Here is a 19,139-nt window from a genome sequence, read left to right as displayed (position 1 = left end):
CGAATGTTGGTCACTCAGCAGAAAACCTCCTCTATCGTTAGAATCCATAACGGCCGGTCCAAACGTGCACTCAACACATTTGTTCGTCGCTCGACTTAGATTCTTTTCACGGATGCTTTTTCTCTATATGACAATTTACGACTACCAGTAAGACGAGATCGTGCTTACAAATTGCAATACGGATGAGAGCAAGAGTATCTAAATAGGAGACATTGGTTTATGCTGCTGCCTGTTCCTCCTGTCGTTCATTTACAACTCTAATTTTATTTCCTAGAAAATCATACGACCTCGATGGTTGGAAGGCGATCACGTGATCCCAAAGTGGTGACGTCATTGAGCTTTCTGCTACACCAGACGCACGAGCAGGAGGCTCGAAAAATGCAAAATATTTCGAGGTCCGGTTATCGCTGTAAAAAAAGAGCATGCTTGAATGAGCAGCATTTCAATATATGCACAACAGTGTCTCTCTTTCATCGCGAGCTATGTACGAAGCATAAACATCAAATGGAAGAGTTTCTGCCTTCTGGCTACCGGCCTGGTTTACCAAGGCGAGTCTTATAAGAATAGCCTATAGGCAGTCTATAGATTTCTTATAGACTATTGCCTTTCTATAGGTATTTATTTTTGCCTACTCATAGTCTACAGACTGTCTATAGACACAAGTCTACTGAAAGTGTATGTCCATAGATCTATAGATTGTCCGTAGACTGTCTATAGCATTTGTATTGCCTATAGCTTCTCTAAGATTTGTCTATAGATAGCTTACAGACTTTATAGACAGAAGTCTATGGGCAGCCTAAAAATTTTTTTGTAAGGGTGATGCCTTCAGAGAATATACTCAGCGCTCACTATATGCCTTATACACCTAATACACAGTATACACAGCATATACACAGTGCACCACCCGGTATATATGAGAGAGACACATCTGAAGGAAGAGTGACGGCCTTTGGGTTACGGGGCTCGGTTCACATTCAAGGCGAGGGATCCCTTGTGCAAATGCTGAGTCTTCAGCGTATGCAGCTAAGATCACCCCGTATGCCAGCAGACATCCGGCTACGAACCACAATCATTGCCGTCGTCCTAATAATCATCGTCTTCACAAATTCGAAGGCAGCAACTGGCTCACAGCACACCGCTCATGGAAGAGGGTCGGCTCAGGGCGTAGTCATCAATTAAAGAGGCACTGCGTCGGGAAGAATCCTCGGCTCGCTAAAAGCGATCCCGTGCCCCGAAGAGAGTGAAAGAAAGAAGGATATACAGAGAGAGCAGGAGAGGAGAAATCGATAAACCCTTCTCCCCTCTTTCCACCTTCGGCCTTCGCGTGACGAGGCGAATGCTGAAGCTTTGAAGGGGCCCGTTTTGGGGACGGGGAGGGGGAGGGCAGTGCATCTGGAGGAACGGAAAGTGAACGTAGTCGTTTCGATTCGCGTTAGGGCTCTCCGATTCGACGCGAGCCTCGCGTTTTCTCAGGGCCGCAGTGAAGACGCTGAAATGGGGGTTACGGACTAGACACCGCAACAGCACACGTTGGCACACGGGGCGCAACGTGTCTTGAATAGAAATAGCTTGAACACAACGCGCGTCTTTCTTTCGTCCTTTCTTTCTTTCTTTATTCCTCTCTTTCTTTCCTTCTTTATTTCTTTCTTTCTTTCTTTCTTTCTTTCTTTCTTTCTTTCTTTCTTTCTTTCCTTCTTTCTTTCTTACTTTCTTTCTTTCTTTCTTCCTTTCTTTCTTTCTTTCTCTCTTTCTTTCTTTCTATCTTTCTTTCTTTCTTCCTTTCTTTTTCTTTCCTTCTTTCAGTCTTCCTTTCTTTCTTTCTTCCTTCCTTGCTTTCTTCCTTTCTTTCCTTCTTTCTTTCTTCCTTTCTTTCTTTCTTTATTTATTTATCTATTTCTTCCTTTCTTCCCTTCTTTCTTCCTTTTTTATCCAAAAAGCGCTTTCTACAGCTTTGTAGCTACCATGTGGTTTTAATAGAGGCGAGCAGTGAATTCGCTTCTGCGTCGAACAAAACGCACCGTTGGGGATTTTGTTAGAGAACCGGAGTATATTCGAAATTTGTTACTCGTTTTTTTTTTCGTGAACTCTGCATGGGCGACACGTATATCCTGAACCTAACGCATCTTTCACTGTGAAAGACAACAGAACTAAAAAACATGTACATAGATGAGAAAATTGAAATTCCTCACACCTGAGTCTCCGATGTGCGTTAAACTTTTATTGCGTAGTATTTGCTGAGGAATTATGGACTCTCTTGCGTTTTGTGACGTGCTGAGAATGCAAGCAGTCAGAGTAACAAGACCGCCAAGCAGGAAGTAAAAACAGACAAGAAAACGGTGCGAATTGAAGTGTTAATTTTATGCGCGAGTTCTGGCTCCAAATTTATCTTGCCATATCAGTTCGTGCGTTTTGAAAGTACAATTCACTGAATGTGATCAAAAATAGTATAAATATATTCCATACCCAACAATTCTGGACAAAAGCTTTTTTGAAATGGAAATAGTTCATGAACGCTATTTTTTTTCATGTATTGCAAGTGCGGAGTACCTTAAGGGTAATGGAGTGGATTCCAAGAGAAGGCAAGCGTAGTAAGGGGCGGCAGAAAGTGAGGTGGGCGGATAAGATTAAGAAGTTTGCGAGGATACGGTGGTCGCAGCTAGCAAAGGACAGGGTTAATTGGAGAGACATGGGAGAGGCCTTTTCCCTGCAGTGGGCGAAGTCAGGCTGATGATGATGATGACTTTGATAGGCGAGTGCAACGCCAGGCTACTTTTTAAATCAAAGCCCAATAAGCGGAGCAACGGTTTAGGATCGGTGTCTGAGGGACAAAGAAAGATGCAAATCTAATGACGGAGTCGAGAGTACTGCTAATTTCATTGGTGACCTCCGAAAAGGTTAAGAGTAAAAAAAAAAGTAATAATAGAAAACGAGGGGAAAGCTACAGACCGGAAAAGAAAATAGATAAACGAAAAATTACTAACAAAGAAAACAAAAGGGTACAAGAACGAAAAAGAAGAAAGGGAATGAAAGAAGAAGCGAAAGAAGAGGGGGAAAGGCAGATTAGCGAAAGATTAAAGCATAAGTAGTGGAAAGAAAGATAAGCAAACAAAAGAAAAATGAGAAGACATGGAAGAAAGAAGGGCTGTATATGAAGAAGGCAAAGTATCTAGGAGATAATGATTACCAAAATGTATAGAAGAAGAAAGAAGTAATCACAGAAATAAGGAGCGAAGAATAAAAACAGAAACAACAGGGCAGAAAAAAATGCCTGCTGGACGAAATTGGAAGAGAAAACGCGACTAGTAGTGGGAGGAGTCCACCCGGATTCACCCTGTTTCGCTTGGCTGACCAACTAGGCGTGTCAGGGCATTCAAAGCGACTCCACGAGTCGCGCAGACAGCGCATACTGTTTGCTCCGGCACACGGAGTCGGACCGAGATTGCATTCGCCTCGAGATTGCATCTTTTTCCACCCAAAACGTGGCCTTTCCTCCGTCTCTCCTATGAACATCATGGTCATCATCATTATCATCCCATGTTTCTATCTCGTCTGGTTTTCATATCTTGATGGGTCTCGTATATGCACGCGTTACTGCCTGCCGAAACGTGACCGGAACTCCGTGTCGGGTCGATTTGGTATTCCAATCCGCCTTTTTGGAACCGCTTCTAGGTCAGACGTCCGCTCTGTGTGCAGTTGCGCCCGCCCTGTACGGATGAAAAAAAAAATATAAGCATAAAAAAATAAGCATGTACAGTTCTTCATCCTCTTTCCCGAAAGTATGAAGAAAAAAAAGAGGCGAATATAGGTCAAGCGGGTGATTGTGGTACGGGAAACATCAGCGGTGGCGAAGCAAGGCGTCTAATTTAGTTTGTTTCTCTAACTTAATCTGCCGTTATCCAATTCAGGCCAAAACCAGGCCGTAATCACGTAATAAAGATGCACGCGATTGTACGTGCATTTCTTTTCCCTTGACGGAAGAGTCTGACGCAAGCTGTACGCGAAAACACTTTACGAATCGAGCGAGCAATACTTTTAACCAAGTGTTAAAAACGCCGCGCAGTATTTCGTTGCGTTCGACAATTCACTTTACGCGATGTAAGACAACATAGACTTCACAAAAGCGGAACTTGGTGAAATGGTGGGAGATTGTTGTGTTTGATAATAGCTTTTGCTTTAGTTTAATTTCGTTTTGCGACGGAAAAACTTCCTTGTATATTGAATTTAGACGCGAAAAGCGCGCATTGCTTCCGCAAGTCTTGATGACAATGATTTAAAGCGCACTGAAGATTGTTCAGGCAAAATCGCGAGCAGTTTTGCTGCACAGTATCCGTAAGCGATGGGAGCTAATTTCATTGCAGCCTGTGCCTGAGCAATCCTCCTGTTTATACAGGGGGTTTCAACAAAGGCTGATGAATGATCAAGTATTATGGCACAGAAATAAATGGGAGGTTGATTTCTTGCGGAACACATTAGGAAGAACGCAAAAAAAACGTAAAAAAAACAGCAAGGAAACAGTAATACGAGCAAGTTTGCGAAATAACTATATTAAATCCGTCGGTCAACTATACCTGATTATTTATTTAACTTTTTGTATAGGTCAGCTTGACGCCCTTTCACGAACTGCTTCATATCCAACGCTTTTGGTTAAAAATTGAATATTGAAAAACTATAAGGTACATATTTATTGTAAGGTAATTATATGGTACAATTATAAACTAAAAAATGAAACATTAAAGCTAATGGTCCATTCTTCCAATGTATAGCAAGATCTTTCTTTTAAATTTTTTCCATCGCTCGCATCGATCACTTAAGACGGCCATAGAAAATGAACGGGAACAGGTTTTCCCGATAACAAAAACATTAATGCCAAAAAATGCAATCCTGTCGACGGTAGGCCCCCGGATATAATGAATGTTATACGGGGATCTTACAATATCTGAAAAAATTGCGTTCATAACCTCTTTCTCGTTCAAAAATCAATTAGTCCAGAATTGTTCGGTATGAGCACAAGTGAGTTCTTCCATGTCCTTATTTTTTTTACGCGTACTATCAGCAAGAAATGAAACGCGAACAAGACAACTGAACCATGCACTGCAAAATACGCAGCTCTTAGCCAGGTAAAGCTGAATACTAGCTCCTACTTTTATTACCGAAGGCGCGAAGACTCTTCTTTAGAAGTATTATTCAACCTCGCTTTTGTTTCCAATCCAGGAGGTAATACTCTGGTGTTTTTGTGTTGTCACCTCAGTTTTCTTGTACACGTTTCATTCGTTGCTGATAGTACGTTCGATGCGTGTTCATTTTTGGTAACTTAACTATTACAGGTTACTCACTGATATCAGAGCCGCACATTGTGACTGGTTATTATTCGATAATAGTTATCAACAGAAGTTTAACTCAAAGTGGCGGTATGCCCTTGCTCTAAGCGTAGTGACTCTAGATGCCTTCTTCCGTCGATTTCTTTTTTTTTTTTTTCAAGAAAGAAAAAAAAGCACGTGCACAGTGCGAGAAGAGGCGGTGGTCCCCGCCAGCCCTAGGAGCCGAAGCTTAAGCGTCCACCTAATTTTGTTGATTTTTTCTCTTTTTTCCTTTTCCTTTTGTATTATTATTATTATTATCTTTTATATTTACCTTCTCTTACCTTATGCTCTGCACCTCCTACCATCATTTCTCAGGAACTTTTGGCTTTCGCACTCCACGTGTTTCTCGTACACATGATTAAGTTCCGCGCCGTTCCTCTCTCTTATATCCGCGCTTCTTGCAGGTGAATATTTAAAGGATCTACTACTAGGCCTGTTAAGATTATCCCAGGCCGGTATATTTTTCTCCTATTTTCCTTTTTGCTCTATGCACTGTTTCGTTCAACTCGCTGGTAGGCCGAACTTCGGCGGAAGTGCTTCCTTGGCGGTATGCCCACTCGTTTATCAGCTCTCGCGCCGTGCATTAAGTCTACCTGAAATATTCAACATCCTGGCTTGCTTGCAAAGTGCTGGCAGTGCGGCGCCGCCGAGTTCGCCGCAAACATTATCGAGTGGTTGCGGTTGCCCCAAGCATAAGCTGTAGGTAACGAATGCGACCGTAAAGTCCATTGTGCGCCAAATTGGGATCGTTCATTGCCGTATTGGAGCGCCGTGCGCATGTTGCCTTGCGCCATGGTGTGTCGTGGTGCGTTTTGATTCTAAACTGATTCAATGAGTGAAAAAAATGGCTGGGGTTCAACGTGGCTTGAACCTAGTTATACGAGCGAAAGCTATGTCAAGCATGGTCTCCACTGTCTCTAATCAAATGTCAAGGTTAAAGGTCAAGGTCAGGTACCTAATGGTCATAATCATATGATCACATGGTCATACTACCATAGCTTTGGTCATACCACCACGCAGTTAAGTTCGGTTTGTCCTTGTGAGGCATTGAAGGTCATTGTCGACGTGGTGCCCACTGTCTCAAATTAAATGGCAAGGTCAGAGGTCAAGGTCAGGTATCCAGTGTTTTAGTCATATGATCACGTGGTAATAATACCGCAGCTTGGGCCATATCACCACGCAGTCAAGTTCTGTTCCACCTTCTGAGGCATTGAAGTCCATTGTCTGATCCGCATGCAAAATTGGAAGTTATACCCCGAGGAGTAGCACTTTCAGTCTGAAAAAAAAAAAACGCCATAAACACTTAAGGCTGCTTACGTGTGAAAATGCGAAAACTGGGCGCGTATGACACCACCCGAACGCTATACGACGAGCGGTTGCATTTAAATTTTGATACGGAAGCCTGGGAAGGCATACAATTGAAGGTACATATGTCGTCGGTTCGAATCCCTGTGACAAGCTAGCATCCATCTAGACTAGCACACGTGAACTATATGCAGCGAGAAATCGTGTGGCACCACCCATAGCGCTGTAGGACAAACGGTTGCATCACAATTTTGGCACGAATGCTGTCGGGAAAGTTAACGTCACATGGAGATCGGCCAATGGAGAGTACAATAGATGAACGACATTTATATAACTGTCTTAAGTGGCGGTGATCGGCTTGCTGTGTGTGTCATGTGGCCGCGTGATGACGTCACCTTATTTTGCTTGTCATCGCTGGGGTTTTCTGCACCATCGTCAAGTACACACGCCCACACACACTGCCAGCTTTTCTCGTAATGTGACTAGTAATGCTTTAGAATTAAAAAAAAAAGGGTGATTGCGCTTTACATCTGCCTCAGTACCTTACATTTAGAACAAGTCCTATCAAGGGGTAATATGTATGGAACACGCTAGCGAAATAAATAGCAAAAAGCACATGATTATTTTCTTCAGCTGTGGTACAAATATTTCAACACGCTCTGTCCATTTTGTTGCATTTAGTTTTCTTTTTGCACACAGTGCACCAAAGGAAAGCACTACAAAAGCAAAGTAGAAGGAAAATAACAATGAAGTGGAAGACCCTTGACGCAATAATGCTTTGCCTGCAATTCCTGCGGAAACCTTCACATTTTCTGTGCCGAGATTATCCAAGCTACTCCATCTTGGGGCCACAAAGAACGCCTTGATGTCCGAAGCAATCCGCCAGAACACCGCAGATACCAAGACTGCTTCATGGCAGTAAGAGATCGCCGAACAGAAAGAAAAAAAAACAGCCTGGTTAAGTTAGAAGGCACGGACACACATAGCCACTCACAGAAACGTACAAAGAGGTAGCCGCTAAAACCGACCTGACTTGCGGCGCGTCACATATTTCCCGCGGTCACCCCACCGAGAATTCCTCCTGCAGCCCAGGCAGTTTCTTCGCCACATATCTTGGCTGCCCCCTGGCGAAGCTTGCCCAGCAGGTTTCTTTTATCGTAGTCGAGCGGAGCAAAAGACGAGGTCTCATCTTCATCGACTTTTCTTTTGCCACCGTCTATTTCGTTAGTATAAAAAAAAAAAAGAAACGTGAGGCAACATCATTATCAAAAAACAAACAAGACAGAAAAGACGGCGACAAAGCTGTGGGCAGGGCGTGTGTCCACCGCCGGAACCGCCCGGCAGACAAACAAGCGACGACGACACAATAGAGAAGTTTATACGTCGTTGCTTCACTGAAAATGGCCGGTGAAGGTGAGGGGAGGTCTGGAGGTGTTGGAAAAAGGTTCTGTCTCATACCTCGCTTTTTTCTTATCGTGGCCGCTGCCTTCATGGTCTGACTCCTACGGAGCTAACGACCAGACAACGCTTCACCGGGACCGGTAAGGATGCGTGCGTGTGTGCTCAGGCGCAGTAAAAAAAAAGAGGGGGCGGTAATGTCGTCGGGGGTTGCTGCTCCTTGGGGAAAAACAAATACTATTATTCTCACGCAAACCTCCCCTCCATCTTCCTCCGCACACCCCTTTCACTACGCCCTATACTTTCTTCTCTCCCCCTCCTTCCCTCTCCCTTCCACATCGTTCCCTCTCTCTCTCCCCGCTCAGCACCTGCTGCGAGATAAACATTGCCACACCCAAGACTGCTCTCTCAATAAGCGGCCATACTCTCCACATCCCCGCCCTTATGGGCGCGCTATGCGTCCGGACGCGGTGCAAATTATTTTCGTCCCAAAAGTGCCCCGTGATGTTCTTCTCAAGCCAAGCCTCCAGGACCTGACGTCACCTCGTGCGTCCGAGAAGAAAAGACGAGAAAAAATAGTGACGTCATTGCTGGGCCACCGGAAAACAGACGACAGTGGATAAAGAGAGAACGCGAAAAGCAGAGCAGAATCGCGAAGAGAGAGGGAAAAGGGAGAGAGGGAATAGATGAGGAGCAGTGGAGGTGAAGGGGAGACCGACAATGCGGGGAGGGGGGGGGGGGGGGGGGGGGGGGGGGAGGGGGGACCACACCTCTTTGCTTCTTTCTCTGTGTTTCGTGCCTTTTTGTTCCGAGTAGAGTGTTCTTCTTTCTTTCGCTCGTGAATTAAACATCCGCCCCGTCCATATTATAGCTGCGTGCTCGTGTCGTAACGAGATGTCGGGAAATAAAAGTTCCAACGCGATCGTGCATTCGCCCGGTTCGCAAATTTCGTCGGCCGCTATTGGGGCTTGCATATAATTACGCGTCCGGCCCTGGGGTCTTTTCGGAATGCACACTATAATCAGTGCAGGCACGTTTTATGTGTAGAGTCTGAGGGTGGAGGCAACGTCTGGCGGTGTGTCGCTTCTAACTTCGAAGAGAAATGAGCGCAAGTGTGAAATTGGTAGGAGAATACGAAAGGGTTATGTAACAATGTGTTTAGTCTGAAGGCTTATGTACACTAGTAAGAATAATGGTGTGTGCATCCTGCCAGTACTATTCTTAAAGACTAAAGTGCAGGTCTGCGAAGAAGCCTTGAAATTAGGTTGAGGACTGTGCAGCGTGTATTATGGAACTAGAGTTAATTATACTGAAACGTAACTAAACAGCAGCGAACAGGCGGAATGTGCAATTCAGAGGAGCGAGAATCGATCGGACGTTTTGGTAACTAACAAGATTCAAAGAATAATGTATAGTATGCGAAGTTTAAGGTGTGCGAACGCTACGAGGACTGGCAAGAGAAGGTCATATGGCATGTGCTGCCCGGAGTAGCATCAGCTGGCGGGCACAGCAGAGCACGCGCCAACGACGCGCCATTTTGGAAACGTGCGCTTTCTGAAATACAAAATTTGTATAGCCACAGCATCGAAGTTTATCGCGTTTTCGAAATTCTCAAGAGTGACACTGCTATAACTAACGATCACCTACAGGTGTCTAATTGCAAACGTGCGCTCAAGTATATTTATCAGTTAGCTACATCACTGTAGTCGTTTACAACTCAAAAACGAAGCGGCAAATGCCCCCAGAGGAGGCCTTTGAGCCTATGGCGTCTACCGATTCTAATGACGTCGTGGTTATTACCCTCGGACCTTCTAGTTCGAAATGCGGAAGGGGGAGGGGGGGGAGGGGGCAGATGAATGGGGTTTAACCACAGATTAATCACATCATCCGCGAAGTCATGAAAATGGGTCGATACCATTCGCTGGAGGGCATCGTTCGAGCGTGCAGTAATCCATAACATAAAAACACTCCGCCACCGGCCTAAGTGACGTCATTGTAGGACAGAGGCCCGTCCCGGTGACCTTCCCTTAATTCTGTCGTACGCCAGCCTCGGCTAGCCTTTGTAACTTTCTAAATTCAATTTTTTTTTTCATTTTATGATCAAATCTGCTGACTAGACTCTCAGCCGCCCCCTGTTATGTTTGCCTTGCGTCGAAACCTACATTTTGTGCTAACAAAATTATCTACACACTTCACATTACATGATCCACCCAGGTACATCTCGTTCTCGTAAGTTCAGGTACGATGTCACAATAACTGGCGTTTCTTTTCTACAATCCACGCAATCTCTGTCTGCCTCTTTACGTTACCCCTACCATTTTTCTTTCCACACTGCGACTACGTGTACACTATACACTACGCAAATCCTCGAACAACGAAATGCACCGACTACGTGTACACTACACACTACCTCGAACAACCAAATGCACCGAATAGAGCTATGTTTTTGGATAACACTATGTGATGACACTTCCAGCGCGTTCGTTCAAACATATTTCAGTGTAGCTCAAGATTCGGGGAACATTGCATTATAGGTTGTGAATTCTGCTGACGAAGGGTGGATTCTTCTGGGGAAGAAAAAGACGCGAAATCCCTAAAAAGGGAAAGTACATCAGTGCCTTTTCACGACGCAGTTCGAATGGCACGTTCCAAAACGGATACGTCGGACGAAACACAAAAGCGGCAAAAAAGAAAAGAAGCATGCAAATAGGGTGAGCCAGTGTGGTTGGGACACATATTGTTCCGAGAACATATCTCGCGGGAGGCCTGGCTTGCATTGGCTTTTTATACACTTCACGGTTTCCAGTGACATCTCTGAATCCCCGAGCAGACGAATGGGGGTGGCATCTCGGATTGTGCGTGTCCTGGCGTTCAAAAACAATCCTTTTATTTGGTTGCTTTTTTTTCTTTTTTTAACGGCGTACAACCTTCCCAAGACATCGTATCGTCCGTATTTTGCATACGATTTGCAAAGGGAAGCGAAGCGAGGGACTGAAGATGTAAAAAATAAATTAAAAATAAAAGGAGCGAATAAATGAAAACATATCCGATTGCAGAGAAGCTTATCATTCACTCGGCCCAGAAACTGCGAAAACGCACAGCGGACGACACTTGTGCAATTCAAATGCGGGAAAAAGTGTCGCGCCCGGCTGGGCTCACGTCGGGACCAAGTCATGCGCGATAATGCTTGGCATTAGAGATAAGCAGATTTATGAGAGCTTAGAGAAATGCTGTTCGTAAACAAAACGCTTACACTTATCCTTTGCCTCGCTCTATAAAATGATGCAGCAATGTGGAGGCTATAGGGTTAGAGGCGGCGTATCAGAGGCCGAGCATATATGCGGACGTGTTTGTGAGTGTGTTAAAACCATCGGCGACAGGCCGACTTTTAATACAGATTTCGTTGAGTGCAATCCGCGTTCCGCTACCGTGATTCGCTTACGCGTGGACACAGCATGCACCTACGCAGTGGCAGGTGTCCGCAGCTGGCCAAGAACAGGGTTTATTAGAGAGACATGGAAGAGGCCTTTGCCCTACGCTGGGCGTAGTCAGGCTGATGATGATGATGATGAAATAGCATGCCTAACCGCAGGTAAAGCGTCAAATCACGGATAACCCCACCCTTATTCCTGGTACAGCTTTTACTGCGCAAACGTTTCCTGGATTATTAGCAGTGCGCCCTGGTTAAGGCCCATCAACAGATAGAATTGCTCAGTCATGGATACAGTACCTAATCATTGATCGATTGTCAATCACAGATTACACCAGCCCCGTCACGGATAGAATATCCACTTGAACCAGAAGAGTTCCTTGCGCAGCGGTTCTTGTTAGCTGCACATCGCACGCAGATGCGTAGTCACGGATTAAATTTCGCTATCACGTACACAGAGAGTAATCATGGATAGGGCACCCAATCACCTACAACGCCGGCCCAGACAGTGGCATAAATATTGTCTGAAAAAGTGTGTAGTGTATTGCGCTCACTGCTTGCAGCGCACCTCTGGTTGATGCCCACTAACGGGTAGAATTGTCCAATCAGGGATGAAGTGCCTAATCACGGACATATCTTCCTATCATACACACTGAACAGAAAGGAGTAAAAAAGCACCTTACTCCTTTACACCTTACTCCCTTTTTTACTCCCATATAGGCGTATTCGGGTTTAGAGTGCATCAATAGCTCAGCCAAGTAAAGAAGTTCACTTGCAGAACTGTTGTATGCATTGCGATTCCTTTTCTTAGCGCATGTCACGCTGAGTACCAGTCGCGAATAAAAGCCCCCAGTCACAGACAGAGCATCCAATAATGGACAACATCGAACCAATCTTGGATAGAATTGTTACTTGCGGAAGAGTTCCGCATCTTGCGCTGCCAGTCAGCACTCCGTCGCTTGCTGTGCTCAGTAGTAGTTGTAACACTGCTTTAAAAGATAGAGGGCCTAATCGCGAACAGTACAGGCCCGTCACAGATAGAAATTTCTCTTTCGGAAGAGTTTCGTTCATTTGGTTGTCAGGCATCTGACGCCTGCTGCATTCTCCTGCACTGTACTGCACTGTACTGCACTGTACTGCACTGTACTGCACTGTACTGCACTGTACTGCACTGTACTGCACTGTACTGCACTGTACTGCACTGTACTGCACTGTACTGCACTGTACTGCACCGTACTGCACTGTACTGCACTGCACTGCACTGTACTGCACTGTACTGCACTGTACTGCACTGTACTACACCGTACTGCACTGCACGGTTCTAGCTGGGGTAAAAGTGTGTAGGCTTTGGCAGTTTTGCATCTTCCTTTGCGCCGCAGTCATTCCGCCCGCCACATCCGCCTGCAAATTCAATGTGGTATCGCAGAAACGATGGCTCGTTCCGCGGGCGTTTCACGACACGAGGAGATCGCGCTTTTACTGTTATCTTCTTTTTCCATCGCATTGAATGCAAAGGCGTGGAGAAACCACTGGCGTCGATTGGTTTCGAACGGTAGCGGTTTCTCCCAATCTCTTCGCCAGATCTCTCTCACCTCTTGAGAAATAGCACTTGGCGCACCATTTAAAAGTTTCCATAACAGAATTCGCAGAATCGTTCACACCGTTTCCGCGATTCATCTTCTTTCTCTTATTATTTCATCGCTGCCCACGTTTACATGCGAAAAAGTTTTCTTTAAACTAAAAAAGTTAAGAGTTCGCTCATGGTTGCAGATGTGCAGTCGTAAAGCGGTATTTGGGCTACTGCGTGGTGAAGATAATACGAAAAGAGGCGGCTGACTTTGCAGAGATACCTACTCGGGATTTAACTTGTTAACTGCATCTGAGATGTGCCTCTGTACACAAGAGCAGTAGCTGATCACAAGGTTATTGCACTGTTAGTCCGAAAGCACTATTCTGATGCGTAAGCCCTCAGCAAGATCTTGGGATGTTTGTGGGTTTGCGATGTTCGTGGGTTTGTGCCAAGTGAGAGAAGCAAATAAAAATAAATGAACATGTGCGACCGGGATTCGAACCCATGGCGGCGCGAACAGATCAGCTTCGCTGGCCAATGCGCGAGAGCACAATGCTGCTTTTTTTCTTTAACATGTTATTTATTACAGCGAAGCAATGTTCCATGTACAGCCTTTGCCAAAAGTAACCAGGCTGCACGGTTTGCTTCTCAGTCGTATATTAAAGCTATTATGCCAGCCCTCAAGCTATGAATCTCTGCGTGGTAAGAAGAACCTCTGTCCTCACTTTCAAAGAACTTTTTGATTTTTAGGGAAGCCGTGGGGGCTCCACCATGTCAATGAGAAGCAAACCATAGAGCCTGGTTAGTTTTGACAAAGACTGTACGTGAAGAATGTACAAACCATGAAGAAAACAATCGCAAATCAACATAGTGCGCTTCAGCCATATACGTCTAGCGTTAAACAGCAACATACTCTGGCGGCGTGCATTGCACATCCCCGCCTTCATCAACTTCCATCTGCGGCGCGAAGAAACAGGCAGGCAGTTCTCTGTCAACATCGTCGTCGTTATCGTTCATGCAATTCTGTTTTCACACGTTCATAAAATGCAAGCCAAAAATTGTCCATCGGTTTTGGCCACAAAAATGTTATTCTGTTTCTGTGACTCTTTTGCAGAAAAAACGTAAAGTTTGACATTTTTATCTCTTTTGTGTTTCTGCGTAGACCAAGCGTGCGACAGCGATGTGGACTGCGAAAAGGTGCCAGACGCCTTCTGCAAGGGACACGAGTGCATCTCCCTGCCGAAATTCAGCCGTAATTACCCGCCCTCCAACGAGGGTGAGTTGCTCTCTCCACGCGATTATGTGATTTTGTGGCTGTGTTCTCTCCTGTTTTACGTACAAGACAGCCTCAACTTTCCGTCAACTCTTTGAATTCTCGTGTTTTTCTTGTTGTGATGTGTCTTGTAAATATTTACTTTAATTATGTCATTGCAAAAGTATGCACCTTCCTCCTACTTTTACCTTGTATAATTATGTGTTGTTTTTTGTAATGAAAGTGTATGAAGCTCTTGCTTCTTTTGCCGCTTGTCCTGAGCATTGTGTCGGGTGCTTGGGCCCCGTCAGGCAGAGTGCATCTGCCTTTTGCCCCTTTATCCGAGACCTTGTTGTCTAAATAAAGATCTATCTATCTGTCTGTCTGTCTGTCTGTCTGTCTGTCTGTCTGTCTGTCTGTCTGTCTGTCTGTCTGTCTGTCTGTCTGTCTGTCTGTCTGTCTGTCTGTCTGTCTGTCTGTCTGTCTGTCTGTCTGTCTGTCTGTCTGTCTGTCTGTCTGTCTGTCTGTCTGTCTGTCTGTCTGTCTGTCTGTCTGTCTGTCTGTCTGTCTGTCTGTCTGTCTGTCTGTCTGTCTGTCTGTCTGTCTGTCTGTCTGTCTGTCTGTCTGTCTGTCTGTCTGTCTGTCTGTCTGTCTGTCTGTCTGTCTGTCTGTCTGTCTGTCTGTCTGTCTGTCTGTCTGTCTGTCTGTCTGTCTGTCTGTCTGTCTGTCTGTCTGTCTGTCTGTCTGTCTGTCTGTCTGTCTGTCTGTCTGTCTGTCTGTCTGTCTGTCTGTCTGTCTGTCTGTCTGTCTGTCTGTCTGTCTGTCTGTCTGTCTGTCTGTCTGTCTGTCTGTCTGTCTGTCTGTCTGTCTGTCTGTCTGTCTGTCTGTCTGTCTGTCTGTCTGTCTGTCTGTCTGTCTGTCTGTCTGTCTGTCTGTCTGTCTGTCTGTCTGTCTGTCTGTCTGTCTGTCTGTCTGTCTGTCTGTCTGTCTGTCTGTCTGTCTGTCTGTCTGTCTGTCTGTCTGTCTGTCTGTCTGTCTGTCTGTCTGTCTGTCTGTCTGTCTGTCTGTCTGTCTGTCTGTCTGTCTGTCTGTCTGTCTGTCTGTCTGTCTGTCTGTCTGTCTGTCTGTCTGTCTGTCTGTCTGTCTGTCTGTCTGTCTGTCTGTCTGTCTGTCTGTCTGTCTGTCTGTCTGTCTGTCTGTCTGTCTGTCTGTCTGTCTGTCTGTCTGTCTGTCTGTCTGTCTGTCTGTCTGTCTGTCTGTCTGTCTGTCTGTCTGTCTGTCTGTCTGTCTGTCTGTCTGTCTGTCTGTCTGTCTGTCTGTCTGTCTGTCTGTCTGTCTGTCTGTCTGTCTGTCTGTCTGTCTGTCTGTCTGTCTGTCTGTCTGTCTGTCTGTCTGTCTGTCTGTCTGTCTGTCTGTCTGTCTGTCTGTCTGTCTGTCTGTCTGTCTGTCTGTCTGTCTGTCTGTCTGTCTGTCTGTCTGTCTGTCTGTCTGTCTGTCTGTCTGTCTGTCTGTCTGTCTGTCTGTCTGTCTGTCTGTCTGTCTGTCTGTCTGTCTGTCTGTCTGTCTGTCTGTCTGTCTGTCTGTCTGTCTGTCTGTCTGTCTGTCTGTCTGTCTGTCTGTCTGTCTGTCTGTCTGTCTGTCTGTCTGTCTGTCTGTCTGTCTGTCTGTCTGTCTGTCTGTCTGTCTGTCTGTCTGTCTGTCTGTCTGTCTGTCTGTCTGTCTGTCTGTCTGTCTGTCTGTCTGTCTGTCTGTCTGTCTGTCTGTCTGTCTGTCTGTCTGTCTGTCTGTCTGTCTGTCTGTCTGTCTGTCTGTCTGTCTGTCTGTCTGTCTGTCTGTCTGTCTGTCTGTCTGTCTGTCTGTCTGTCTGTCTGTCTGTCTGTCTGTCTGTCTGTCTGTCTGTCTGTCTGTCTGTCTGTCTGTCTGTCTGTCTGTCTGTCTGTCTGTCTGTCTGTCTGTCTGTCTGTCTGTCTGTCTGTCTGTCTGTCTGTCTGTCTGTCTGTCTGTCTGTCTGTCTGTCTGTCTGTCTGTCTGTCTGTCTGTCTGTCTGTCTGTCTGTCTGTCTGTCTGTCTGTCTGTCTGTCTGTCTGTCTGTCTGTCTGTCTGTCTGTCTGTCTGTCTGTCTGTCTGTCTGTCTGTCTGTCTGTCTGTCTGTCTGTCTGTCTGTCTGTCTGTCTGTCTGTCTGTCTGTCTGTCTGTCTGTCTGTCTGTCTGTCTGTCTGTCTGTCTGTCTGTCTGTCTGTCTGTCTGTCTGTCTGTCTGTCTGTCTGTCTGTCTGTCTGTCTGTCTGTCTGTCTGTCTGTCTGTCTGTCTGTCTGTCTGTCTGTCTGTCTGTCTGTCTGTCTGTCTGTCTGTCTGTCTGTCTGTCTGTCTGTCTGTCTGTCTGTCTGTCTGTCTGTCTGTCTGTCTGTCTGTCTGTCTGTCTGTCTGTCTGTCTGTCTGTCTGTCTGTCTGTCTGTCTGTCTGTCTGTCTGTCTGTCTGTCTGTCTGTCTGTCTGTCTGTCTGTCTGTCTGTCTGTCTGTCTGTCTGTCTGTCTGTCTGTCTGTCTGTCTGTCTGTCTGTCTGTCTGTCTGTCTGTCTGTCTGTCTGTCTGTCTGTCTGTCTGTCTGTCTGTCTGTCTGTCTGTCTGTCTGTCTGTCTGTCTGTCTGTCTGTCTGTCTGTCTGTCTGTCTGTCTGTCTGTCTGTCTGTCTGTCTGTCTGTCTGTCTGTCTGTCTGTCTGTCTGTCTGTCTGTCTGTCTGTCTGTCTGTCTGTCTGTCTGTCTGTCTGTCTGTCTGTCTGTCTGTCTGTCTGTCTGTCTGTCTGTCTGTCTGTCTGTCTGTCTGTCTGTCTGTCTGTCTGTCTGTCTGTCTGTCTGTCTGTCTGTCTGTCTGTCTGTCTGTCTGTCTGTCTGTCTGTCTGTCTGTCTGTCTGTCTGTCTGTCTGTCTGTCTGTCTGTCTGTCTGTCTGTCTGTCTGTCTGTCTGTCTGTCTGTCTGTCTGTCTGTCTGTCTGTCTGTCTGTCTGTCTGTCTGTCTGTCTGTCTGTCTGTCTGTCTGTCTGTCTGTCTGTCTGTCTGTCTGTCTGTCTGTCTGTCTGTCTGTCTGTCTGTCTGTCTGTCTGTCTGTCTGTCTGTCTGTCTGTCTGTCTGTCTGTCTGTCTGTCTGTCTGTCTGTCTGTCTGTCTGTCTGTCTGTCTGTCTGTCTGTCTGTCTGTCTGTCTGTCTGTCTGTCTGTCTGTCTGTCTGTCTGTCTGTCTGTCTGTCTGTCTGTCTGTCTGTCTGTCTGTCTGTCTGTCTGTCTGTCTGTCTGTCTGTCTGTCTGTCTGTCTGTCTGTCTGTCTGTCTGTCTGTCTGTCTGTCTGTCTGTCTGTCTGTCTGTCTGTCTGTCTGTCTGTCTATCTATCTATCTATCTATCTATCTATCTATCTATCATACGCGACGCAATCCTCTTAAAAGGAACTAGGGCACAATGAACTATTAGCTTGATTTAACCCTACCACTATTAAATGGAATCCAATTTCATGCGTGCTGCAACGCAACCCGTTTGTCACATGCAGATTATATGAGATTACACTAGATGATGATGATGATCAATTGGTTTAACGAAAGGGCAGCTGTGGCCAGAGCGCCAACAACGTGGACCATGCTGTGCACACTGATCAAATATTGCTGCGTCTCGCAGTCGTTTGACCGGACTGCTGTTGTGATCGGAGGGAGGCCCAGCCAGCGGAAACAGGCGAGCCAGGCAGGCGCCATCGGGCTACCGTTACCGAAAACGCTGCTGTTCGGAGAAGACGCAAGAAACGCTGGCGTGGGGCGGCTTCTGGCGACAGCGTCACCGTGAACAAAGGCAGCCAATCCTCTTTGACGGTGATGCTGAATGCGGCGCTTCTCCCGCACTGCGCATTCCCGTGGACCGACGGAGGAGACTGGAGTGGCGGCGACTGCAGAGGCGATGGTGGCGCTAACACATTGCCCGCGTGCCCCTGAGCAGCCCGACAAAGCGGGGCTGGACACGGCTGATTTGTTCCTCCCTCCTGAAGAGTCCTCCGGTGCGAGCCATCAGATGTCGTGTTTCCCGCGGCGGGATTGCCGCATAGCAGTCAACGACCTTTCGGACCTGGTCGTCTCGCGAGAAACCACGCAGTTCGCGACTGCAAGCCGCCAAGATTCCACTTTGCCAGTGCGTGTTTCTGTGAGATGTGCGCGGTCACGTGGTGAGGGCGGAGCCTATGAAGAGGCTAAAGGCCCATTGGACGCTCGACCAGCATGGGATTCCCTAGCTAGGTTCCTGGGGAACATCAACTGTATTTAAGCCTCAATCTGGAGTGTGTCCGATAGCTTCTTTCCTGACTCTCGATCTCCTTTTCTATGCTGTAAATATGTAAATAAAACTTCAAGTTTACTACCTCCCATGAAGGCTTCTCTCCGCAGTCTGCCTGCTTATTCCTCATGCGGTGCAGACCACGTCCTGATCCACCGAGGACATCACTGCGGGATGACCCTGAGGTCGCAAGCGTAAAGCTGCACCATACCGTATTTTCTAGATATAAGCAGGCAGGGAGTATGTTTCTTAGTTGTATTAGGTAGTACTTATGGCCACCCTCAAACTCTAAATCTGCGTCAGCTAAGAGGTACCCTCATACTCACCTTTCAAGACCGTTTGAACTTTCAGAGTGCCGCAAGGTCTTCACTATACGGCTCAGAAGTAAACCACGTTGCATGGTTCATTTCGCAATGGCGGTTCGTCTAGAGCTGGCACGCAACATCACGAACTTTATAAAGCCGCCGCTGTAGCTCACTTATTTTGGTGCGCGGCTGCTGACCGGAAAGACGCAGGCTCGAT

At 46.4% G+C, this 19,139-nt stretch overlaps 1 long non-coding RNA gene across 1 annotated transcript in view; it reads left to right on the top strand.

The window, feature by feature from the left end:
• Positions 1 to 18,682, top strand: part of LOC149332151 (uncharacterized) — a 75,770-nt gene extending 57,088 nt beyond the window's left edge. The window contains exons 2-3 of the long non-coding RNA XR_016284877.1: positions 14,226 to 14,339; positions 17,976 to 18,682. This is a non-coding gene — a long non-coding RNA (uncharacterized LOC149332151). The remainder of the gene's footprint in view (positions 1 to 14,225; positions 14,340 to 17,975) is intronic.
• Positions 18,683 to 19,139: the final 457 nt, after the last annotated feature.

This window comes from Amblyomma mixtum, chromosome 8 (genome assembly GCF_055824585.1).
Source record: "Amblyomma mixtum isolate Tamu chromosome 8, ASM5582458v1, whole genome shotgun sequence".
NCBI classification, from domain to species: Eukaryota; Metazoa; Arthropoda; class Arachnida; order Ixodida; family Ixodidae; genus Amblyomma; species Amblyomma mixtum.
Note: the sequence above shows the minus strand (reverse complement) of the source record. Positions and strands in the feature narration are given on the sequence as shown.